The sequence below is a fragment of the Dipodomys merriami genome, unplaced genomic scaffold (genome assembly GCF_024711535.1).
Source record: "Dipodomys merriami isolate MVZ:Mamm:240054 unplaced genomic scaffold, mDipMer1.0.p SCAF_40, whole genome shotgun sequence".
Lineage (NCBI taxonomy): Eukaryota > Metazoa > Chordata > Mammalia > Rodentia > Heteromyidae > Dipodomys > Dipodomys merriami.
Genome location: NW_027205604.1, coordinates 3,013,476 through 3,037,122, shown reverse-complemented (window position 1 = coordinate 3,037,122; position 23,647 = coordinate 3,013,476).

Genomic DNA, 23,647 nt, shown 5'->3' with positions numbered 1-23,647 from the left:
AGGGGTTGGGTTAGGGTTGGGGTGAGGGTTAGATTTATTGTGAGGGTTATGGTTAGGGTTAGGGATAGGGTAAGGCTGAGGGGAAGGTTTAGGGTGAGGGTTAGTGAGAGAGCGATTGTTTGGGTTAGTGTGAGTGTTATGGTGATTGTTAGGGTGAGGGTTAGGTTTCGGGTTAGGGTTAGGGTTATATTTAGGGTGAGGGTGAGGGTTAGGGTTAGGGTTAGGGTGAGGGTTAGGTTGAGGGTGAGGGTTAGGGTTAGGGTTAAATTGAGGGTTAAGTTGAGGGTAAGGGTTAGGGTGAGGGTTAGGGTGAGGGTGAGGATGAGGGTCAGAGTTAGTGTTAGGGTTAGAGTTAGGGTGAGGTTGAGGGTGAGGGTTAGGGTTAGGGTTAATGTGAGGGTTAGGGTTAGGGTGAGAGTTAGGGTTAGGGTTAGGGTTATGGGTAGGGTGAGGGTAAGTGTGAGGGTTAGGATTAGGTTTAGGTTGAGATTTAGGGTTAAGTTTAGTGTCAGGGTTAGGTTTGGGGATATTGTTAGTGTTAGGGTTAGGGTTTGTGTTAGGGTTAGGGTGCAGGTTAAGGTGAGGTTGAGGGTTAGGGCTAGGGTGAGGGTTAGGGTTAGGGTGAAGGTTTGGGTTAGGATTAGTTTTAGGGTGATGTCTAGGATGAGGGTGAGGTTTAGGGTTAGGGTTAAGGTAAGGTTTAACATAAGGGTTACGGTGAGGATTAGGGTGGGGTGTAGGGTTAGAATTAGGGTGAGGGTTAGGTTTAGTGTGAGGGTTATGCTTAGGGTTAGGGTTAGGGTGAGGGTGTGGGTAAGGTTTAGGCTGAGAGTTAGGGTGAGATTGAAGGTTAGAGTTACGTGAATGTTATGGTTATTTTTAGGGTGAGAGTTAGGATTAGGGTTAGCATTAGGGTTACAGTTACGGTGAGGTTGAGTTTTAGGGTGAGGGTTAGGTTGAGGGTTAGGGTGAGGGTGACGGTGAGGGTCAGATTTAGTGTTAGTGTTAGGGTTAGGGTGAGGGTGAGGGTTAGGGTGAGGGTTAGGGTGAGGTTTAGGGTGAGGGTGAGGGTTAGGTTTAGGGTTAGGATAGGGTGAGGGTGAGGGTGAGGGTGAGTGTTATGGTTAGGTTTAGGGTTGGGATGAGGGTATATGTTAGGGTTAGTGTGATGTTTAGGGTGAGGTTGAGGTTTAGGGTGAAGGTGAGGTTTAGGGTTAGGTTTAGGGTGAGAGTTAGGGTGAGGGTTAAGGTTAGCGTTAGGGGTAGGTTGAGGGTGAGGGTGAGGGTGAGTGTTAGGGTTAGGGTTAGGGTTAGGCTGAGGGTGAGGGTGAGAGTGGGTGTGAGGGTTAGGGTTAGGGTGAGGGTTATGGTTAGTGTGAGGGTTTGGTGGAGGGTGAGGGTTAGGTTTAGGGTTAGGATTAGGGTTAGATTGATTGCTAGGGTTAGGGTTAGGGTTAGGTTGAGGGCGAGGGTTAGGGTTAGGATTAGGGTTAGGTTTACGGTTAGGCTAAGGGTGAGGGTGAGGGTTAGGGTTAGGATTAGGTTTAGGGTTAGAGTTCGGCTGAGGGTGAGGATTAGGGTGAGGGTTAGTGTTACTATTAGGGTTAGGGTGAGGGTTAGGGTTAGTATGAGGGTTGGGGTGAGGGTGAGGGTATGGTTTAGGGAGAGAGTTAGAGTGAGGGTGAGGGTTAGGGTGAGGTTTAGGGTTAGTGTGAGGTTTAGGGTGAGGGTTAGGGTTAGGGTTAGTGTTAGGGAGAGGGTTAGTGTCAGGGTATGGGTTACGGTAAGGCTTAGGGTGAGGGTGAGGTTAGGGTGAGAGTGAGGGTAAGGGTTAGGTTGAGGGTTGGGGTAAGGGTGAGTGTTAGGTTTAGCATTAGGTTTAGGGTGAGGTTGAGACTGAGCATTAGGGTTAGGATTAGGGTGAGAGCTAGGGTGAGGGTGAGGGTTAGGGTTAGCGTTAGGGATAGGTTGAGGATTAGCCTTCGGGTTAGGGTTCTGGTGAGCATTAGGATGAGTGGTAGGGTTTGGGGTAGGGTGAGGGTAAGGGTTAGGGTGAGGGTAAGGGTTAGGGTGAGGGTTAGGGTGAGGGCGAGGGTTAGGGTTAGCATTAGGGTTAAGGTGAGGGTGAGGGTTAGGGTTAGGTTTAGGGTGAGGGCTAGGGTGAGGGTGAGTGTTAGGGTTAGGGTAAGGGATAGTGAGAGGCTGAGGGTGAGGGTTAGGTTTAGGATTAGGGTTAGGTTTAGGGTTAGGCTGAGGGTGAGGGTTAGGTTGAACGTGAGAGTTAGGGTTAGGGTAACCGTTAGGGTGAGGGTTAGCGTTAGATTTAGGGTTAGGGTTAGGATGAGAGATAGGGTTCGGGTGAGGGCTAGGTGTAGGGTTAGGGTTAGGGTGCCGGTTAAGGTGAGGGTGAGGGTTAGGGTTAGGGTGAGGGTTAGGGTTAGCCTTTGGTTTAGGGTGAGGTCTAGTGTGAGGGTGAGGGTTAGGGTTTGGGTAAGGGTTAGGTTTAGGCTTAGGGTGAGGATTAGGGTGGGGGGTAGGGTTAGGTTTGCTGTGAGGTTTAGATTTATTGTGAGGGTTATGGTTAGAGTTAGGGATAGGGTGAGGCTGAGGGGAAGGTTTAGGGTGAGGGTTAGGGAGAGAGTGACGGTTAGGGTTAGCGTGAGTGTTATGATGATTTTTAGGGTTAGGGTTAGGGTTAGGGTTACATTTAGGGTGAGGGTGAGGGTTAGGGTTAGGGTTAGGGTGGGGGTTAGGTTGAGGGTGAGGGTTAGGGTTAGTGTTAGAGTGAGGGTTAAGTTGAGGGTAAGGGTTAGGGTGAGGTTTAGGGTGAGGATGAGGATGAGGCTCAGAGTTAGTGTTAGGGTTAGGGTTAGGGTGCGGTTGAGGGTGAAGTTTAGGCTTAGCGTTAGTGTGAGGGTTAGGTTTAAGGTTATGGGTAGGGTGTGGGTAGGTGTAAGGTTTAGGGTTAGGGTTAGGTTGAGGTTTAGGGTTAAGTTTAGTGTCAGGGTTAGGGATGGGGTTATTGTTAGGATGCAGGTTAAGTTGAGTGATAGGTTTAGGGCTAGGGTGAGTGTTGGGGTTAGGGTGAAGATTTGGGTTAGGATTAGCTTTAGGGTCAGGTATAGGCTGAGGGTGAGGTTTAGGGTAAATTTTAGGGTTAGGGTTACTGTGAGGATTAGGGTGGGGTGTACGGTTAGATTTAGGGTGAGGGTTAGGTTTAGTGTGAGGGTTATGCTTAGGGTTAGGGTTACGGTGAGCGTGTGGGTAAGGTTTAGGCTGAGAGTTAGGGTGAGGTTGAGGGTTACGGTTAGGGTTAGGTTGAGGGTTAGGGTGAGGGTCACGGTGAGGGTCAGAGTTAGTGTTAGGGTTAGGGTCAGGGTGAGGCTTAAGGTGAGGGTTAGGCTGAGGGTGAGGGTTAGGGTTAGGGTTAGGGTAGGAAGAGGGTGAGGGTGAGGGTGAGTGTTTTGGTTAGCGTTAGGGTTAAGGTGAGGGTAGGGTTAGGGTTAGGGTGATGTTTAGGGTGAGGTTGAGGGTTAGGGTGAAGTTGAGGGTTAGGTTTAGGTTTAGTGTGAGGGTTAGAGTGAGGGTTAGGGTTAGAGTTAGGGGTAGTTGGAGGGTGAGGGTGAGGGTGAGTGTTATGGTTAGGGTTAGGGTTAGTCTGAGGCTGAGGGTGAGAGTGAGGGTGAGGGTTAGGGTTAGGGTGAGGGTTATGGTTAGTGTGAGGGTTTGGTTGAGGGTGAGGGTTAGGGTTAGGGTTAGGATTAGGGTTAGATTGATTGCTAGGTTTAGGGTTAGAGTTAGGGTGAGGGTGAGGGTTAGAGTTAGGATGATGGTTAGGTTTAGGTTTAGGCTGAGGGTGAGGGTGAGGGTTAGGGTTAGGATTATGGTTAGGGTTAGGGGTAGGCTGAGGTTGAGGGCGAGGGTGAGTGTTACTGTTAGGGTTAAGGTGAGGGTGAGGGTTAGTGTGAGGGTTAGGGTGAGGGTGAGGGTAAGGTTTAGGGAGAGATTTAGGGTGAGGGTCGGGTTAGGGTTAGGTTTAAGGTTAGTGTGAGGTTTAGGGTGAGGCTTAGCATTAGGGTTACTGTTAGGGTGAGGGTGAGGGTGAGGGTTAAGTATACTGTGAGGGTTAGGGTTAGGGTTATTGTTAGGTTTAGGGTTAGGTTTAGTGTTAGACTTAGGGTTAGGGTGAGTGTTAGGGTTAGGTTTAGGTTTAGGGTAAGTGTCAGGGTGAGGGTTAGGGTTAGTGTGAGGGTTAGCGTTAGGATTAGGGTTAGGATGAGGTGTAGGGTGAGTTTGAGGGTTAGGGTTAGGGTTAGGGTGAAGGTTAGGTTTAGGGTGAGGGTTAGATTGAGGGGTAGGTTTAGGTTTATGGTGAGGGTAAGGGTTATGGTGATTGTTAGTGTGAGGGTTAGGTTTAGGTTTAGGGTTATGGTAAGGGGGAGGGGGAGGGATAGGGTTAGAGTTAGGGTTATTTTCAGGGTTAGAGTTAGGGTGAGGGTTAGGGTTAGGGTAAGAGTTTGGATGAGGGTTAGGCTGAAGGGTAGGGTTAGGTTTAGGTTTAGGATTTGGGATAGTGTGAGGGTTAGGGTTAGGATTTTGGATAGTGTGAGGGTTAGGGTTAGGATTTGGGTTAGGGTGAGGGCAAGGGTTAAGGCCAGGCTTTGGGTTGTTTTAGGGTTAGAGTTAGGGTTAGGGTGAGGGTTAGGGTTAGGTTGAGCGTTAGGGTTAGCATTAGGGTTAGGGTGAGGTTGAGTGTTTGTGTTAGCATTAGTGTAAGGGTGAGGGCTAGGGTGAGGGTGAGTGTTAGGGTTAGAGTTTGGGATAGGGTGAGGGTTATTGTTAGGGTTAGGGTTAGATTGAGGGTTAGGATGAGGGGTAGGATTATGGATATGTTGAGTTTTAGGTTTAGTGTGAGGGTTAGGGTTAGGGTTATGATTAGGTTTAGGGTGAGGGTAATGGTAAGGGTAAGGGTTAGAGTGAGGGTTATGGTGAGGGTTAGGGTTAGGGTGCTGGTTAGGGTAGGGTTAGGTTTAGGGTGAGGGTGAGGGTGAGGGTTAGGGTGAGGGTGAGGGTAAGGGTTAGAGTGAGGGTTAGTGTTAAGGTTAGGGTGAGGGTGAGGGTGAAGGTTAGGGATAGGGTTAGGATTAGCGTTAGGTTTAGGGTTAGGCTGAGGGTGAGAGTGAGGGTTAGGGTTAGGATAAGGGTTTGGGTTATGGTTAAGGTTAGGCTGAGGGTGAGGGTAAGGGTGAGTTTGAAGTTTACTGTTAGGCTTAGGGTACGGGTTAGGGTTAGTGTGAGGGTTAGGGTGAGGGAGAGGGCTAGTGTGAGGGAAAGAGTTAGGGTGAGGGGTAGGGTAAGGGTTAGGGTTAGTGTGAGGGTTAGGGTTAGGGTTGGTGTTAGGGTGAGTGTGAGGGTTAGGTTTAGTGTGACGGTTACGGTTAGGGTTGGTGTTAGGGTGAGGGTGAGGGTTAGGTTTAGTGTGACGGTTATGGTTAGGCTTCTTGTTAGGGTTAGGTTTAGGGTTAGTCTTAGGGTTAGGGTTAGGGTGAGGCTTAGGGTTAGGGTTAGGTTTAGGGTTAGGGTTAGGGCGAGGGCTAGGGTGAGGTTGAGGGTGAGGGTGAGGGTGAGGGTGAGGGTGAAAGTTACGGTTAGGGTTAGGCTTAGGGTGAGGGTGAGGTTGACAGTGAGGGTTAGGATTAGGGTTAGGATTAGGGTTAGGCTGAGCATGTGGGTGAGGGTAAGGTTTAAGGTTCAGGTTAGGGTGAGGATTAGGGTTAGTGTAAGGGTTAGGTTGAGGGTGAGGGTAAATTTAGGTTGAGAGTTAGGGTGAGGGTGAGGGTTAGGGTAAGGTGTAGCATTAGGGTGAGGTTTAGGGTGAGGGTTAGTGTTAGGGTGAGCGTTAGGGTTAGGTTTCGGGTTAGGGTTACGATTAGGGTGAGGGTTAGGGTTAGGATTAGGTTTAGGGTGATGGCTAGGCTGAGGTTAGATTTAGTGTTAGGGTTATGTTTAGTGTGAGAGTTAGGGATAGGTTTAGGATTACGGTTAGGGTGAGGGTAAGGTTTAGGGTGAGGGTTAGTGTGAGAGTGTGGGTTAGGGTTAGCGTGAGTGTTCGGGTGAGGAGTGGGTGAGGGTTAGGGTGACAGTGAGGGTGAGGGTGAGGGTTAGGTTTACGGTTAGGGTTAGGGTGAGAGTGAGGGTGAGGGTGAGGGTTAGGATTAGGTTTAGGGTTAGGGTTAGGCTGAGGGTGAGGGTGAGGTTTAGGGTTAGGATTAGGGTTAGGGTTGGGTTTAGGATTAGGGTTAGCTGGAGGGCTAGGGTGAGGTTGAGGTTTAGGGTTAGGGTTAGGGTTAGGGTTAGGGTGAGGTGTAGGGTCAGGGTTAGGGCGAGGGTTAGGGTGATTGGTAGCGTTAGGTTTAGGGTAAGTGTTAGGTTTAGTGTGAGGGTTAGGTTTAGGGTTAGGGTGAGGGTAAGGGTTATTGTGACGGTTAGGGTGAGAGTGAGGGTTAGGGTTAGCGTGACCGTTTGGCTGAGGGTGAGGTTGAGGGTTAGGGTTAGGGTTAGGGTGAGGGTGAGGGTGAGGGTTAAGGGTTAGGGTTAGAGTTAGGGTGAGGATGCCAGTTAGGGTTAGGGATAGGGTGAGGTTTAGGGTTAAGGTTATGGTTAGGTTTAGGATAAGTGTAAGTGTGAGGGGTAGGGTTAGGGTAAGGGTGAGTGTTAGGGTTAGTGTGAGGGTTAGGGTTACAGTGAGTGTGAAGTTTTGGTTGAGGGTGAGGGTAAGTGTTAGGGTGAGGGTTAGTGTGAGGGTTCGGGTTAGGGTTAGGGTGAGGGTTAGTGTGAGTGTTAGGGTGAGGGTTAGGGTTAGGGTGAGTGTGAGGGTTAGAATGAGGGTAAGGGTTAGGTTGAAGGTTAGGGTGAGGATGAGGGTCAGGGTTAGTGTTAGTGCAAGGTTTAGGTTTAGGGTGAGGGTGAGGGTAAGATTTAGGGTTAGGGTTAGGTTGATTGTTAGGGTTATGGTGAGGCTTAGGGGTAGGGTTAGGGGTAGGGTGAGGGTGAGGGTGAGGGTAAGGGTGATGGTGAGTGTGAGGGTGAGGGTTAGGGTTAGGATGAGAGTGAGAGTGTGAGTCAGGGTTAGGATTAGGTTTAGGGTTAGGGTTAGGCTGAGGGTGAGGTTGAGAGTGAGGGTGAGGGTTAGGGTTAGGGTTAGCGTGAGGGTTTGGGTTAGTGTGAGGGTTTGGTTGAGGGTGAGGGTAAAGTTTAGGGTGAGGGTTATTGTGAGGTTGAGGGTTAGGGTAAGGGTGATGGTTAAGGTGCGGTTTAGGGTTAGGGTTAAGTTTAGGGCTAGAGTGAGGATTACCTTGAGGGTTCGGGTGAGGGTTAGGGTGAGGGTGAGGGTGAGGGTTAGTGTTAGGGTGCCTGTTAAGGTTAGGTTGAGGATTTGGGTTAGGATTAGGGTTAGGGTGAGGACTAGGCTGAGGGTGAGGTTTAGGGTTAGGTTTAGGGTTAGGATGAGGGTTAGGGTTAGGGTTAGGGTGAGGTTTTGGGTGAGGGTGAGATTTAGGGTTAGGGTGAGTGTTAGGGTAAAGTTTAGGGTTAGGGTTAGACTGAGGGTGAGGTTTAGGTTGAGGGTTAGGGTTAGGGTTAGGGTTACTGTTCGGGTGAGGGTTAGGGTTAGGTTGAAGTTTAGGGTGAGGTTTAGGGTGAGGGTTAGGACTAGGGTTAGGTTTAGGGTGAGGGTGAGGATGAGGGTTAGGGTTAGGGTTAGGGTTAGGCTGAAGGTTAGGTTTAGGGTGAGTGTTAGGGTTAGGATTAGGATTAGGATGAGGATTAGGATTAGGATGAGGATGAGGGTGATGGTTAGGTTTAGGGTTAGGTTTTGTGTTAGGGTTAGGGTTAGGGTGAGGGGTAGGGTTAGGGTTAGGGTTAGGTTTAGTGTGAGGCTTAGGGTTAGCGTGAGTGTTATGGTGATTGTTAGCGTGAGGGTTAGGGTTAGGTTTAGGGTTAAGGTTACAGTTAGGGTGAGGTTTAGGGTTAGGGTTAGGGTGAGGGTTAGAATGAGGGTGAGGGTTAGGGTTACGGTTAGGGTAAGTGTTAGGGTGAGGGCAAGGGTTAGGCTGAGTGTTAGGGTGAGGGTTAGGTTTAGGGTGATGGTTAGGTTTAGGGTTAAATTTAGGATGAGGGTGAGGGTTAGGGTTCGAGTTAGGTTTAGGGTTAATGTGAGGGTGAGGGTTAGTGTGAGGGTAAGGGTTAGCGTAAGGCTTATGGTGAGGGTGAGTTTAGGCGGAGGGTGAGATTAAGGGTTAGGTTGAGGGTTGGGGTAAGGGTGAGTGTTAGGTTTAGCATTAGTTTTAGGGTGAGGTTGAGAGTGAGGATTAGGGTTAGGGTTAGGGTGAGAGCTAGGGTGAGGATGAGAATTAGGGCTAGGATTAAGGATAGGTTGAGGATTAGGGTTTGGTTTGGGTTCGGGTGAGCATTAGGCTGAGAGGTAGGGTTTGGGGTAGAGTGAGGGTAAAGGTAGGGTGAGGGTTAGGGTGAGGGTGAGCATTAGGGTTAAGGTGAGGATGAGGGTTAGGTTTAGGGTGAGGGCTAGAGTGAGGGCGAGTGTTAGGGTTAGGGTTAGGGATAGAGAGAGGGTGAGGGTGAGGGTTAGGGTTAGGATTAACGTTAGGGTTAGGGTTAGGCTCAGGGTGAGGTTTAGGGTGAGGGTGAAGGTTAGGGTTAGGATAACCATTAGGGTGAGGGTTAGGGTGAGGGTTAGGGTTAGGGTTAGGGTTAGGGTTAGGGTTAGCATTAAGGTTAGGTTGAGCATGAGGGTTAGGGTTAGGGTTAGGGTTAGGGTTAGGGTTAAGTTGAGGGATAGTGTTAGGGTGAGGGTTAGGGTGAGGATTAGGGTTAGGGTGCGGGTTAGGGTTAGGGTGCAGGTTAAGGTGAGGCTGAGGGTTGGGGTTAGGGTGAAGTTAGGGTTAGGGTGAGGGTTAGGGTTAGGATTTGGTTTACGGTGAGGTCTAGGGTGAGGGTGAGGGTTAGGGTTAGGGTTTGGATAAGGGTTAGGTTTAGGGTTAGGGTGAGGATTAGGGTGAGGGGTAGGGTTAGGGTTGGGGTGAGGGTTAGATTTATTGTGAGGATTATGGTTAGGGTTAGGGATATGGTGAGGCTGAGGGGAAGGTTTAAGTTGAGGGTTAGGGAGGGAGCGACGGTTAGGTTTAGCGTGAGTGTTATGGTGATTGTTAGGGTTAGGGTTAGGGTTAGGGTTACATTTAGGGTGAGGGTGAAGTTTAGGGTTAGGGATAGGGTGAAGGTTAGAGTGAGGGTGAGGGTTAGGGTTACGCTGAGGGTGAGGTGTAGGGTGAGGGTAAGGGTTAGTCTGAGTGTTACGGTGAGGGTTAGGTTTAGGGTGAGGGTTAGGTTTAGGGTTAAATTTAGGATGAGGGTGAGGGTTAGGGTTCGAGTTAGGTTTAGGGTTAATGTGAGGGTGAGGGTTAGTGTGAGGGTAAGGGTTAGGGTAAGGCTTAGGGTGAGGGTGAGGTTAGGGTGAGGGTGAGGGTAAGGGTTAGGGTGAGGGTTGTGGTAAGGGTGAGTGTTAGGTTTATCATTAGGTTTAGGGTGAGGTTGAGAGTGAGGATTAGGGTTAGGGTTAGGTGAGGGTAAGGGTTAGGGTTAGGGTTAGGGTGAGTGTTAGTGTATCTGGTAGGGTGAGTGTTAGTGTTAGTGTGAGAGTTAGGGTCAGCGTTAGGGTGAGGGTTAGCGTGAGGGTAAGGGTTACGATGAGGGTTAGAATGAGGGTGAGGTTTAGGGTTTCCGTTAGGGTTAGGGTGAAATTTAGGGTTAGGGTTAGGTTTAGGGTTAGGGTGATGGTGAGGGTTAGGATTAGGGTTAGGGTGAGGATTAGGTTTAGAGTTAGGGTGAGGGTTAGAGTGAGGTGTCTGGTTGGGGTTAGCGTGAGGGTAAGGGTTAGGGTGAGGTTTAGGGTGAGAGTGAGGGTTACTGTTAGCTTGAGTGTTAGGCTGAGGGTGAGGGTGAGAGTGAGGGTGAGGGTTAAGGTTAGTGTTAGGGTGAGGGTTATGGTTAGTGTTAGGGTTTTTTTAAGGGTGAGGGTTAGGGTGAGGGTGAGGGTTAGGGTTAGATTGAGGTCTAGGGTGAGGGTGAGGGTTAGGTTTAGGTTTAGGGTGAGGGTTAGGGTTAGAGTTAGGGTTAGTGTGACTGTTAAAGCTAGGGTTAGAGTGAGGGTTAGGTTTATTGTGAAGGTTAAGGTTAGGGTTAGAGTTAGGGTGAGGGTGATTTTTAGGGTGCTGGTTAGGGTGAGCGTGACGGTTAGGGTTTGCGTGAGTGTTAGGGTCAGGGTGATGGTGAGGGTGAGGGTTAGGTTTAGAGTTATTGTGAGGATGTGGGTGAGGTTAGGATTAGGGTTCTGGTTAGAGTTAGGGTGAGGGTGAGGGTGAGGGTTAGAGTTAGGGTGAGGGTTGGGATTGGGTTTACGGTGAGGTCTAGGGTGAGGGGGAGGGTTAGGGTTAGGAGTAGGGTAAGGGTTAGGTTTAGGGGTAGGGTGAGGATTAGGGTGAGTGGTAGGGTTAGGTTTAGGTTGAGGGTGAGGTTTAGTGTGAGGGTTATGGTTAGGTTTAGGATTTGGTTGAAGGTGAGGGTAAGGTTTAGGGTGAGGGTTAGGCTGAGAGTGAGGTTTAATGTTAGCGTAAGTGTTATGGTGATTGTTAGGGTGAGGGTTAGGGTTAGGGTTAGGGTTATCTTTAGGGTGAGGTTTAGGGTTAGAGTGAGGGTTAGGGTTAGGGTTAGAATGAGGGTTAGGGTGAGAGTAAGGGTTAGGGTTAGGGTTAGGATGAGGATGAGGGTGAGGGTAAGAGTTGGCGTTAGTGTTAGTGTGAGGGTGATGTTTAGGGTGATGGTGAGGGTTAGGGTGATGTTTAGGCTGAGAGTGAGTGCTAGAGTGAGGGTCAGGGTGAGGGTGAGGATGAGGGTTAGAGTGTGGGTAAGGGTTAGGTTTAGGTTGAACGTTAGGGTGACAGTGAGGGTTAGGGCGAGGGTGAAGGTTAGGATTACGGATAGGGTTAGGGTGAGGGTGAGGGTTAGGGTTAGGGTTAGAATGAGGTTTAGGGTGAGGGTAAGGGTTAAGGTTAGGGTTAGGGTGAGGATGAGGGTGAGGGTAAGAGTTGGTGTTAGTGTTAGTGTGAGGGTTATGTTTAGGGTGAGGGTGAGGGTTAGGGTGATGTTTTTGTTGAGAGTGAGTGTTAGAGTGAGGGTCAGGGTGAGGGTGAGGATGAGGGTTAGAGTGTGGGTAAGGGTTAGGTTTAGGTTGAAAGTTAGGGTGACACTGAGGGTTAGGGCGAGGGTGAGTGTTAGGATTACGGTTAGGGTTAGGGTGAGGGTTAGGGTTAGGGTTTGGGTGAGTGTTAGGGTATGGGGTAGGGTAAGGGTTAGGGTGAGGGTTAGTGTTAGTGTGAGGGTTAGGGTTAGCTTTTGGGTGAGGGTTAGGGTGAGCGCAAGAGTTTCGGTGAAGGTTAGGGTGAGGGTGAGGGTTAGGGTTAGCGTAGGGTTAGTGTGAGAGGCTTAGGTTTAGGTTTACGGTTAGGGTGAGGGTGAGGGTTAGGATTAGGGTTAGGGTGAGGGTTAGGTTTAGCGTTAGGGTGAGGGTTAGGTTTAGGGTTAGGGTGAGGGTTAGAGTGAGGTGTAGGGTTAGGGTTAGCGTGAGGGTAAGGTTTAGGGTGAGGTTTAGGGTGAGAATGAGGGTTACCATTAGCATGAGTGTTATGATGAGTGTTAGGCTGAGGGTTAGGGTTTGGGTTAGGGTTATGGATAGTGTAAGGGCGAGGATTAGAGTTAGGGTTAAGGTGAGGCTGAGGGTTAGTCTGAGTGTGAGGGTTAGGTTTAGGATGAGGGTTAGGGTTATGTTTAGGGTTAGGGTGCAGTTTATGGTGAGGTTGAGGGATAGGTCTAGGGTAAGGATTAGGGATAGGGTGAAGGTTTGGGTTAGGATTAGGTTTAGGGTGAGGTCTAAGGTGAGGGTGAGGGTTGGGGTTAGGGTTAGGGTAAGGCTTAGGGTGAGGGTGAGGGTAAGGTTTAGGGTGAGGGTTAGGGTGAGAGTGAGGGTTAGGGTTAGCGTGAGTGTTAGGGTCAGGGTGATGGTGAGGGTTAGGGTTAGGTTTAGCGTTATTGTGAGGGTGTGGGTGAGGGTTAGGGTTAGTGTTAGGGTTAGGGTTAGGGTGAGGTTGAGGGTTAGTCTGAGGGTAAGGGTTAGCGTTTGGGTTAGGGTGAGGGTTAGTGTTAGGGTGAGGGTGAGTGTGAGGTTCAGAGTTGGTGTTAGTGTTAGTGTGAGAGTGATGGTGAGGGTTAGGGCGAGGGTGAGGGTTAGGATTACGTTTCGGGTTAGGGTGATCGTTAGGATTAGGGTTAGGGTTAGGATGAGTGTTAGGGTAAGGGATAGGGTAAGGTTTAGGGTGAGGGTTAGTGTAAAGTGTGACGGTTAGGGTTAGCGTTTGGGTGAGGGTTAGGGTGAGCGCAAGGGTTTCGGTGAGGGTTAGGGTGAGGGTGAGGGTTAAGGTTATCGTTAGGATTAGGGGGAGAGTTAAGGTTAGGGTTAGGTTTCCTGTTAGGATGAGGGTGAGGGTTAGGATGAGGGCTAGGGTGAGTGTTAGGTTTAGGGTTAGGGTGAGGGTTAGAGTGAGGTGTACAGTTAGGGTTAGCGTGAGGGTAAGTATTAGGGTGAGGTTTAGGGTGAGAGTGAGAGTTATTGTTAGCATGAGTGTTATGATAAGTGTTAGGGTGAGGATTAGGATTAGGGTTAGGGTTAAGGTTAGAGTGAGGATGAGGGATAGGGTTAGAGTTAGTGTGAGGGTGAGGGTTAGGGTGAGGGTGAGGGTAAGGGTTAGGGTAAGGGTTAGGGTTAGGTTTAGGTTTAGGGTGCAGGTTAAGGTGAGGTGTAGGGTTAGGGTTAGGGTGAGGGTTAGGTTGAGGGGTAGGTTTAGGGGTAAGGGTAGGGTGAGGGTAAGGGTTAGATTGAGGGTTAGGGTGAGGGTTAGGGTTAGGTTTAGGTTTAGGGTGAGTGTTAGGGTTAGGGTGAGGGTTAGTGTTAGGGTTAGGGTTAGGGAGCGGTTTAAGGTGAGGGTGAGATTTAGGGTTAGGTTGAGGGTCAGGGTTAGGGTGAGGGTTAGGGTTAGTATTAGATTTAGGGTGAGGTCTAGGGTGAGGGGGAGGGTTAGGGTTAGGCTTAGGGTAAGGGTTAGGTTTATGGGTAGGGTGAGGAATAGGTTTAGGGTTGGAGTGAGGGTGAGGTTTAGTTGTGAGGATTATGGTTAAGGTTAGGGTTAGAGTGAGGGTGAGGGTAAGGTTTAGGGTGAGGTTTAGGGTGAGAGTGAGTGTTAATGTTAGCGTAAGTGTTATGGTGATTGTTAGGGTGAAGGTTAGGGTTAGGGTTAGGGGTATGGTTAGGGTGAGGGTGATAGGGTGAGGATTAGGGTGAGGGTGAGGATTAGGGTTAGGGTCAGGGTTAGGGTTAGGGTGAGGGTGAGGGTTAGGGTTAGTGGTAGAGTGAGGGTGAGGTTGAGGGTGAGGGTTAGGGTTAGGGTGAGGGTTAGGGTTAGGGTGAGGGTGAGTGTTATGGTAAGGGTTAGGGTTAGGCTGAGGGTGAGGGAGAGCATGAGGGTTAGGGTTAAGGTGAGGCTTAGGGTTAGGGTTAGGGTTAGGGTGAGGATTAGGGTTAGAGTTAAGGTAAGGATGAGCATTAGGGTGAGGGGTGGGGTAAGGGTAAATGTGAGGGTTAGGGTTACTGTGAGGTTTCGGTTTAGGGTTAGGGTTGAGGTGAGGGTAAAGGTTAGGGTGAGGGTTTGGGTGAGGGTGAGGGTTAGGGTTAGGTTTAGGGTGAAGGTGAGGGTTAGGGTTAGTGTTAGGTTGAGGGATAGGTTTAGGATTTGGTTGAGGATTAGAGTGATGGGTAGGGTTAGGGTTAGAGTGAGGGTAAGGGTTAGGGTGAGCTTTAGGGTGAGAGTGAGGGTTACCATTAGCGTGAGTTTTATGGTGAGTGTTAGGGTGAGGGTTAGGATTAGGTTTAGGGTTACGGTTAGGTTGAGGGTGAGGGTTAGGGTTAGGGTTAGGGTGAAGGTTAGGGTGAGGGAGAGGGTGAGGGTTAGGGTTAGGATTAGGTTTAGGGTTAGTGTTAGGCTGAGTGTGAGGGTGAGTGTGAGGGGTAGGGTTAGGTTTAGGATTAGTGTAAGGGTGAGGGCTAGGGTTGGGGTTAGGGTAAGTATGGGGGTTAGGCTGAGGGGTAGGGTTTGGGTTAGGGTGAGGGTTAGGGTTAGTGTAAGGTTTAGAGTTAGGGTTAGGGTTAGAGTGAAGGTAAGGTTTGGTGTGAGGGTTACGGTGAAGGTTAGGGTTAGGGTTAGGGTGAGGGTGAGGTTGAGGGTTAGGGTTAGGGTTAGAGTAAGGGTTAGGGTGAAGCTTAGGGTGAATGTGAGGGTTAGGGTTAGGGTAAGGGTTAGGGTGAGGGATAGGGTGAGGGTGAGGGTTAGGGTTAGCATTAGGGTTAGGGTGAGGGTGAGGCTTAGGGTTAGCATTAGGGTAACGGTGAGGGCTATGGTGAGGGTGAGTGTTAGGGTTAAGGTTAGGTTGAAGGTGAGCGTGAGGGTGAGGTTTAGGGTTAGGGTTATTTTGAGCCTTAGAATTAGTGTGAGGGTTAGGGTGAGGGTGAGGTTAAAGCTTAGGGAGAGGGTAAGGGTGAAGGTGGGAGTTAGGGTTAGGGTTAGGTTTAGGGTGAGGTTTAGGGTGAGAATTATGGTTAGGGTTAGGGTTAGTGTTATGGTTAGGGTTAGGGTTAGGTTTAGGGTGAGGGTGAGGGCTAGGGTTAGGTTGAGAGTTACAGTTAGGATTAGGATAAGGGTTAGGGTTAGGTTGGGGATTAGGGTTAGGATTAGGTGTAGGGTGAGGTCTAGGGTGAGGGTGAGGTTTAGGGTTAGGGTGAGGGTGAGGGTTAGGTTTAAGGTTAAGGTGAAGGTTTTGGTGATGGGTAGGGTTATGGTTAGGGTGAGGGTTTGGCTTTAGTGTGAGGGTTCGTTTTAGGGTTATTGTTAGGGTTAGCATGAGTGTTCGAGTTAGGGTGATGGTGAGGGTCAGGGTTACGGTTAGTGTTAGAATTAGGGTGAGGGTGAGGATGCAGGTTAGTTTTGGGATTAGGGTTAGGGTTAGGGTTAGGCGAGGGTGAGAGTGAGCGTGAGGTTTAGGGTTACGATGAGGGTGATGGTTAGTGTGCGGGTAAGTGTTAGGGTGAGGGTTAGGGTGAGGGTGAGTGTTAGGTTTTGGGTGATGGTAAGGGTTAGGGTGAGAGTGAGTGTTAGGTTTAGCATTAGGTTTATGGTGAGGGTGATGGTTAGAGATAGGGTTAGTGTGAGAGCTACAGTGAGGTTCAGGGTTTGGGCTCGGTTTAGGGTGTGGGTAGGGGTGAGGGTTAGTGTGAATGTAACGGTTAGGGTGAGGATTAGGTGAGGGTGAGGGTTAGTGTTACGGTTAGGGTGAGGGTTAAGGTGAGGGTAATGCTTAGGATGAGGGCTAGGGTTAGGGTGAGGGTGAGGGTCAGAGTTAGTGTTAAGGTTAATGTTAGGGTGAGTGTGAAGGTTAGGTTTAGGGTTAGGGTGAGGTTTAGGGTTAGGGTAAGGGGTAGGGATAGGCTTAGGGGTAGGGTGAGGGTTAGGGTGAGGGTATAATTTCGGGTTAGGGTTATGGTTAGGGTGAGTGTGAGTGTGAGGGTTAGGGTTACGTTTAGGGTGAGGGTTTGGATGAGGGTGAGGGTTAGGGTTAGTGTGAGGGTTAGGGTGAGGGTAAGGCTTAGGGTGAGGGTTAGGGTGAGGGTGAGGGTGAGGGTCAGATTTAGTTTTAGAGTTAGGGTTGGGGTGAGGGTGAGGGTGAGGGTTAATATGAGGGTGAGGGTGAGGTATAGGGTTAGGGTTAGGATAAGTGTTAGGTTTAGAGTTAGGCTGAGGGTGATGGTGAGCGTGAGGGTGAATGTTAGGTTTAGGTTTAGGGTTAGGTTGAGGGTGAGGGTGAGGTTTAGGGTTAGGATGAGGGTCAGGTTTGGGGTGAGGATGTGGGTGAGGGTTAGGGTTAGGATTCGGGTTAGGGTTAGGGTTATGCTGAGGGTGAGTGTGAGGGTGAAGTTTACGGTTAGGTTGAGTGTTAGGGTTAGGTTTCGGGTGAGGTTGAGTGTGAGGTTTAGTGTTGTTATTACGGTTAGTGTTAGGCTTAGGCAGAGGGTGAGGGTTAGGGTTAGGGTTAGGGTGAAGGTTGGGTTTAGTGTGAGGGTTAGGTTGAGGGTTAGGGTATGGGTTAGGGTGAAGGTTAGGGTTTGGGTTCGACTGAGGGTGAGGGTGAGGGTTAGGTTGAGGGTTGGGGTTAGGGTTAGGGTGACGGTTGGGGTTAGTGTGAGGGTTAGTTTGAGTGTGAGGGTATGGGTTAGGGTGAATGTCAGGGTGAGGGTAGACTAAGGGTGAGGGTTAGGGCAAGGGTTAGAGTGAGGGTGAGGGTTAGTTTGAGGTTTAGGGTTAGGGTTAGTGTGAGGGTTAGGGTTAGGGTTAGGGTTAGGGTGAGGGTAAGGTTTAGTGTGAGGGTTAGGGTGAGAGTTAGGGTTAATGTTTGGGCTGGGGTGAGGGTTAGGGTGAGGGTTAGGGTCAGGTTTAGGGTTTGTGTTTGGGTTAGGTTTAGGGTGAGTGTGAGGTTGAGGGTTAAGGTTAGGTTTAGAATGAGGGTTAGGGTTAGGGAGAGGGTTACTCTTTTGGGGTAGGATGAGGGTGAGGGTGAGGATGAGGGTGAGGGTGAGTGTGAAGTTTAGGATTAGGGTTAGGTTTAGGGTGAGGGTAAGGGTGAGGGTTAAGGATAGGGTTAGGGTGAGTGTTAGGGTTAGGGTGAGGGTTAGGTTGAGGGTGAGGGTAAAGGTTAGGTTGAGGGTTAGGGTGAGGTTTAGGGTTAGGGTTAGCATTAGGGTGAGGGTTAGGGTGAGGGTTTGGGTTAGGGTGAGCTTTAGGGTTAGGGTGAGGGTTAGGATGAGGATTAGGGTTAGGGTTATGGTTAGTATTAGTGTGAGGGTTAGGGTGAGGGTTAGGGTTAGTGTGAGGGTTATGTTTAGGGTAAGGGTTAGGTTTAGGATTAGAGGTAGGGTGAGGGCTAGGCTGAGGTTGAGGTTTAGTGTTAGGCTTTGGGTTAATGTGAGGTTTAGGGTTATGGTTAGGGTGAGGATTAGGGTGAGGGTTAGTTTTATGGTTAGGGTGAGGGTTAGGTTTAGTGTGACGGTTAGGGATAGGGTTAGGGTTAGTGTTAGGGTGAGGGTAAGGTTTAGGGTGAAGGTTAGTGTGAGAGTGAGGGTTAGGGTTAGCGTGAGTGTTAGGGTGAGGGTTAGTGTTAAGGTTAGGCTTAGGGTGAGGGTTAGTGTTAGGATTAGGGTGAGGGTGAGGATTAAGTTTAGAGTTAGATTTATTGTTAGGGTTAGGGTTATGGTGTGGGTGAGGGTGAGGGTGAGGTTGAGGGTTATTGTTAAGTTGAGGGTTAGGTTGAAGGTGAGGGATAGGTTTAGGGTTATACTGAGGGTGTGGTTTAGGTTGAGGGTTTTGGTTACGGTTAGGTGAGGGTGAGGGTTAGGCTGAGGGTGAGGATGAGGGTGAGGGTTAGGGTTAGGAATAGGGTTAGTGTCAGGGTGAGGCTGAGTGTGAGGGTAAGGGTTAGGGTTACGGTTAGGGTTAGGTTTAGGGTTAGGGTTAGGCAGAGTGTGAGGGTGCGGGTGAGGGTTACGTTTAGCATTAGGGTGAGGGTTATGGTTAGTCTGAGGGTTAGGGTGAGGGTGAGGGTAAGGGTTAGGGAGACGGTTAGGGTCAGGTGAGGGTTAGGGTTAGGGTTAGGTTTAGTGTGAGGATTAGGGTGTGGTTTAGGGTTAGGGTTAGAGTAAGGTGAGGGTTAGGGTGAGGGATAGGTTTAGTGTGAGGGTTAGGGTTAGGGTTATTGTTAGGGTTAGGATTGCGTTTGAGTTAGGGTTAGGGTTACTGTTAAGGTTAGGGTTAGGGTGAGGGCGAGGGTTACGGTTAGGGTGAGGTTTAGGGTTAGGATTAGGGTTCGTTTGAGGGCTAGGGTGAGGGTGAGCGTGAGGGTTAATGTTAGGGTTAGGATGTGGGTTAGGGTTAGGGTTAGTTTGAGGGTTTGGGTGTGGGTTAGGGTTAGGGTTAGGGTTAGGTTTAGGTTTAGTGTGAGGGTTAGGGTTATGGTTATTGTTAGGGTGAGGGTTAGGTTTAGAGTGAGGGTGCGGTTGAGGGTGAGGTTTAGGGTTAGTTTTGGGTTATCATTAGAGTTAAGGTGAGGTTTAGGTTTAGTGTGAGGGTTAGGGTTATTGTTAGGTTGAGGGTTAGGTTTAGGGTGAGGGTGCGGTTGAGGGTGAGGGTTAGGGTTAGTTTCGGGTTATCGTTAGAGTTAGGGTGAGGTTTAGGTTTAGGGTTAGGGTTAGGGTTAGGCTGAGGGTGAGGGTTAGGGTGAGGGATAGGGTTAGGATTAGGGTTAAGGTTAGTGTTATGCTGAGTGTAAGGGTGAGGGTGAGGGGTAAGGTTATGGTTAGGTTTAGTGTTTGGGTGAGGGTTAGGGATAGGGTTAGGGTAAGGGTGAGGGTTAGGCTGAGGAGTAGGGTTAGGGTTAGGGTTAGTGTGAGGGTTAGGTTTAGGGTTAGGGTTAGAGTGAAGTTAAGGGTTACTGTGAGGGTTAGGGTGAGGTTTAGGGTTAGGGTTAGGGTGAGGGTTAGGGTGAAGGATAGGTTTAGGGTTAGGGTTAGGGTTAGGGTGAGGGTGAGGTTTAGGGTTAGGGTTAGGGTTAGGATAAGGGTTAGGGTGAAGGTTAGGGTTAGGGTTAGGGTGAGGGTGAAGGTTAGGGTTAGGGTTAGGGTTATGATTAGGGTTAGGGTTACGGTTAGAGTGAGGGTGAGGGTTAGGGTTAGGTTGAGAGTTACAGTTAGAATTAGGGTGAGGGTTAGGTTTAGGGTGAGGTTTAGGGTGAACGTGAGGGTTAGGGTTAGTGTGAGGTTGAGGGTGAGGTTTAAGGTTAAGTTGAAGATTTTAATGAGGGGTAGGGTTAGGGTTAGAGTGAGTGTTTGGCTTTAGTGTGAGGGTTAGGGTTAAGGTTATTGTTAGGGTTAGGGTTAGGGTGAGGGTGAGGGTGAGGTTGAAGTTTAGGGTGAGGGTGAGGGTTCGGCTTCAGGTGAGGGTTAGGGTGTGTGTAAGGGTTAGTTTTAGGGTGAGAGTTACGGTGACGGTGAGGGTTAGGGTGAGGGTCAGGTTTAGGGTTAGGGGTAGGGTTAGGATTAGGGTTAGGGTTAGGGTGAGGGTGAGGGTGAGGGTGAGGGTCAGGGTGAGGGTGAGGGTTAGGGTGTGTGTAAGATTTAGGTTTAGGGTGAGAGTTAGGTTGACGTTGAGAGTTAGTGTGAGGTTTAGGGTTAGGGTTAGGGTTAGGGATAGGGTGAGGATTAGTGTTAGGGTTAGGGTTACGGTTAGGGTGAGTGTTAGGCTGAGGGGTAAGTTTAGGGGTAGGGTGAGGGTAAGGGTTAGGGTGAGGGTGAGGGTTAAGGTGAGGATTAGGATTAGGGTTCTGGTTAGTATTAGGGTGAGGGTTAGGGTGAGGGTTAGGGTTAGTGTGAGGTTTATGTTTAGGGTGAGGGTTAGGGTTAGGATTAGTGTTAGGGTGAAGGCTAGGCTGAGGTTGAGGGTCAGGGTTATTGTTTGGATTAAGGTGAGGTTTAGGGTTATGGTTAGGGTGAGAATTAGGGTGAAGGTTAGGTTTAGGGTTAGGTTTAGGGTTAGGTTTAGTGTGAGGGTTAGGGATAGGGTTAGGGTTAGTGTTAGGTTGAGGATAAGGTTTAGGGTGAGGGTTAGTGTGAGAGTGAGGGTTAGGGTTAGTGTGAGAGTGAGGGTTAGGGTTAGCGTGAGTGTTAGGGTGAGTGTTAGGGTGAGGGTTAGGGTTAAGGTTAGGCCTAGGGTGATGATTAGTGTTAGGGTTAGGGTTATGGTGAGGGTTAAGTTTAGGGTTAGAGTTATTGTTAGGTTTAAGATTATGGTGTGGGTGAGGATGAGGGTGAGGGTGAGGGTTAGTGTTAGTGTGAGGGTTAGGTTGAGGGTGAGGGAAAGGGTTATGCTGAGGGTGAGGCTGAGTGTGTGGGTTAGGTTGAGGGTTAGGGTTAGGGTTAGGGTGAGGTTGAGGATGAGGGTTCATGTGACGGTGAAGATGAGGGTGAGGGTTAGGGTTATTATTAGGGTTAGGGTTAGGGTGAGGCTGAGGTTGATGATAAGGTTTAGGATTAGGATTAGGGTTAGGTTTAGGGTTAGGCTGAGGTTGAGTGTGAGGGTTAGGGTTAGGATTAGGGTTAGGGTTAGGTTTAGGGTTAGGCTGAGAGTGAGGGTGAGGGTGAGGGTTTAGGTTAGCTTTAGGGTGAAGGTTATGGTTAGTGTGAGGGTTCGGATGAGGGTGAGGGTAAGGGTTAGGGAGAGGGTTAGGATGAGGGTGAGGGTAAGGGTTAGGGAGAGGGTTAGGATCAGGGTGAGGGTTAGGGTTAGGGTTAGGGTTAGTGTGAGGGTTTACATGAGGTTTAGGATTAGGGTTAGAGTTAGGGTTAGGTTGAGGGTTAGTAGAGTGAGGGTTATTGTTAGGGTTAGTGTTTGGTTTGTGTTAGTGTTAGGGTTAGGGTTAAGGCTATGGGTTAGGGTGAGGGTGAAGGTTAGCGTTAGGGTGAGGTTTAGGGTTAGGATTAGGGTTCATTTGAGGGCTAGGGTGAGAGTGAGGGTGAGGGTTAGGTTTAGGGTTAGGGTGTGGGTTAGGGTTAGGTTTAGGGTGAGGGTTTGGGTGAGGGTTAGGGTTAGGGTTAGGGTGATGGTTAGGTTTAGTGTGAGGGTTAGGGTTATGGTTATTGTTAGGGTGAGGGTGAGGGTGAGGGTTAGGCTTAGGTTCGGGTTATGGTTAGGGTTAGGTTGAGGGTGAGGTTTAGGGTTAAGTTTAGGTTTAGGCTGAGGGTGAGGGTGAGTGTGAGGGTTAGGGTTAGGGTGAGGGTTAGGTTGAGTGCTAGGGTGAGTTTCAGGGTTAGGGTGAGGGTGAGGGTGAGGTTTAGGGTTAGGGTTAGGGTGAAAGTGAGGGTGAGCTTTAGGGTTAGGATAACTGTTAGGGTTAGGGTTAGGCTGAGGGTGAGGGTCAGGGTTAGGTTTAAGATTAGGGTAAGGGTTAGGGTTAGGCTTAGCCTGAGGGTTAGGCTGAGGGTGAGGCTTAATGTTAGGTTTAGTGTTAGGATGAGGGTGAGGGTGAGGGTGAGGGTTAGGGTTAGGGTTAGGGTGAGGGATAGGGTTAGGGTTAGGATTAGGGTTAGGGTTAGGCTGAGGGTGAGGGTGAAGGTGAAAGTTAGGGTTACAGTTAGAGTGAGGGTGAGGGTTAGCATGAGGATTAGGTTTAGGGTGAGGGAGACGGTGAGGGTTAGGGTGAGGGTGAAGGTAAGTGTAAGGGTTAGGTTTAGGTTTAGGTTGCGAGTGAGGGTGAGGGTGAGGGTTAGGGTGAGTGTTAGGGTTAGGGTTATGGTTAGGGTGAGAGAGAGGGTGAGGGTGATGGTTAGGATGAGGGTTAGGGTTAGGGTTAGGGTTAAGCTGAGAGTGAGGGTGAGGTTGAGGGTTATGATTAGGGTTAGGGTTAGGTTTAGGCTGAGGGTGAGGGTGAGGTTTAGGGTTAGGGTTACAGTGAGGGTTAGGGTTAGTGTGAGAGTTAGGGTGAGGGTGAGCGTAAGGGTTAGGGTGAGGGTTAGGGTGAGTGTGACAGATAGGGTTTGGGTTAGGGTTAGGGAGAATCTTAGGTTTAGGATTATGGTTAGGGTTAGGGTGAGGTTGAGTGTGAGGGTGACGTTTAGTGTTAGGGTGAGGTTTAGGGTTAGGATTAGGGTTAGTTTGAGGGCTAGGGTGAGGGTGAGAGTTAGGGTTAGAGTTAGCATTAGGGTGAGGTTTAGGGTGATGGTTAGGGCGAGGGTTAGGTTGAATGGTAGCATTGCAGGTACGTTGAGTGTTAGTCTTAGTGTGAGGGTTAGGGGTAGGGTTAGTGTTAGGGTGAGGATAAAATTTTGGGTGAGGGTTAGGTTGAGGGTGAGGATCAGGGTTCGGGTTAGTGTTAGGGTTAGGTTTAGGGTCAGGTTAAGGGTGAGAGTTAGGGTTAGGTTTAGGGTGAGGGTTAGGGTTAGGGTGAGGGTTAGTTGTAGGGTTAGGGGTAGGGTGAGGGTGAGGTTGAGGGTGAGTGTGAGGGTGAGGGTTAGGTATAGGATGAGGGTGATGGTGAGGGTTAGGATTAGGATTAGGTTTAGGGATAGGGTTATGCTGAGTGTGAGGGTGTGAGTGAGTGTGAGGGTTAGGGTTAGGGTTAGGGTAAGGTTTAGGGTGAGGGTGAGGTTTAGGGTTAATGACAGGGTTAGCGTGAGGGTTAAGGTGAGGGTTAGGGTTAGGGTTAGGTTTAGGGTTAGGCTGAGGGAGAGGGTGAAGGTGAGAGTTAGTGTTACAGTTAGGGTGAGGGTGAGGGTTACGTTTAGGATGAGATAGAGGGTGAGGGTTAGGGTTAGGGTTAGGGTTAGGGTTAAGCTGAGGGTGAGGGTGAGGTTGAGGGTTAGGATTAGGGTTAGGGTTAGGTTTAGACTGAGGGTGAGGGTGAGGGTGAGGGTGAGGTTTAGGGTTAGGGTTAGGGTTAGGGTGAGGGTTAGGTTAGTGTGAGTGTTATGGTGAGGGTGATGATAAGGGTTAGGTGAGGGTTAGGGTGAGGGTGATGGTTAGGGTTTGGGTTAGGGTTAGGGTGAGGCTTAAGGTTAGGTTTATGGTTAGGGTTAGGGTGAGGTTGGAGTGTGAGTGTGAGGTTTAGTGTTAGGGTGAGTTTTAGTGTTAGGATTAGGGTTAGGTTGAGGGCTAGGAAGAAGGTGAGGGTTAGGGTTAGGGTTAGGGTTAGGTTTATTTATAGGTTTAGGTTTATGGTGTGGGTGAGGGTGAGGGTGAGGGTTAGTGTTAGGGTTATTGTGAGGGTGAGGTTAGGGTTGAGGGTTAGTGTGAGGGTTAGGGTTAGGGTTAGGTTGAGGGTGAGGGTGAGGTTTAGGGTGAGGGTGAGGGTGAGGGTTAGGGTCTGGGTTATGTTGAGGGTGAGGGTTTTGTGAGGGTTAGGGTTAGGGTGAGGTTTACATTGGGGTGAGGTTGAGGGTTAGGTTGAGGGTGAGGGTGAAAGTGAGGGTGAGGTTTAGGGTTAGGGTTAGGTTGAAGGTGAGGGTGAGTGTTAGGGTTAGGATTACTCTTAGGGTTAGGGTTAGGCTGAGGGTGAGGGTCAGGGTTAGGGTTAAGATTAGGCTTAGGTTTAGGTTTAAGCTTAGCTTAAGGGTTAGGGTGAAGGTGAGGCTTAATGTTAGGGTTAGTGTCAGGGTGACGGTGAGGATGAGGGTGAGGTTTAGGGTTAGGGTTAGGGTGAGGGATAGGGTTAGGGTTAGGATTAGGGTTAGGTTTAGGGTTAGGCTGAGCGAGAGGGTGAGGGTGAGAGTTAGGGTTACAGGTAGTGTGAGGGTGAGGGTTAGGTTTAGGATGAGAGAGAGGGTGAGGGTTAGGGTGAGGGTGAGGATATGCATAAGGGTTAGGGTTAGGGTTCG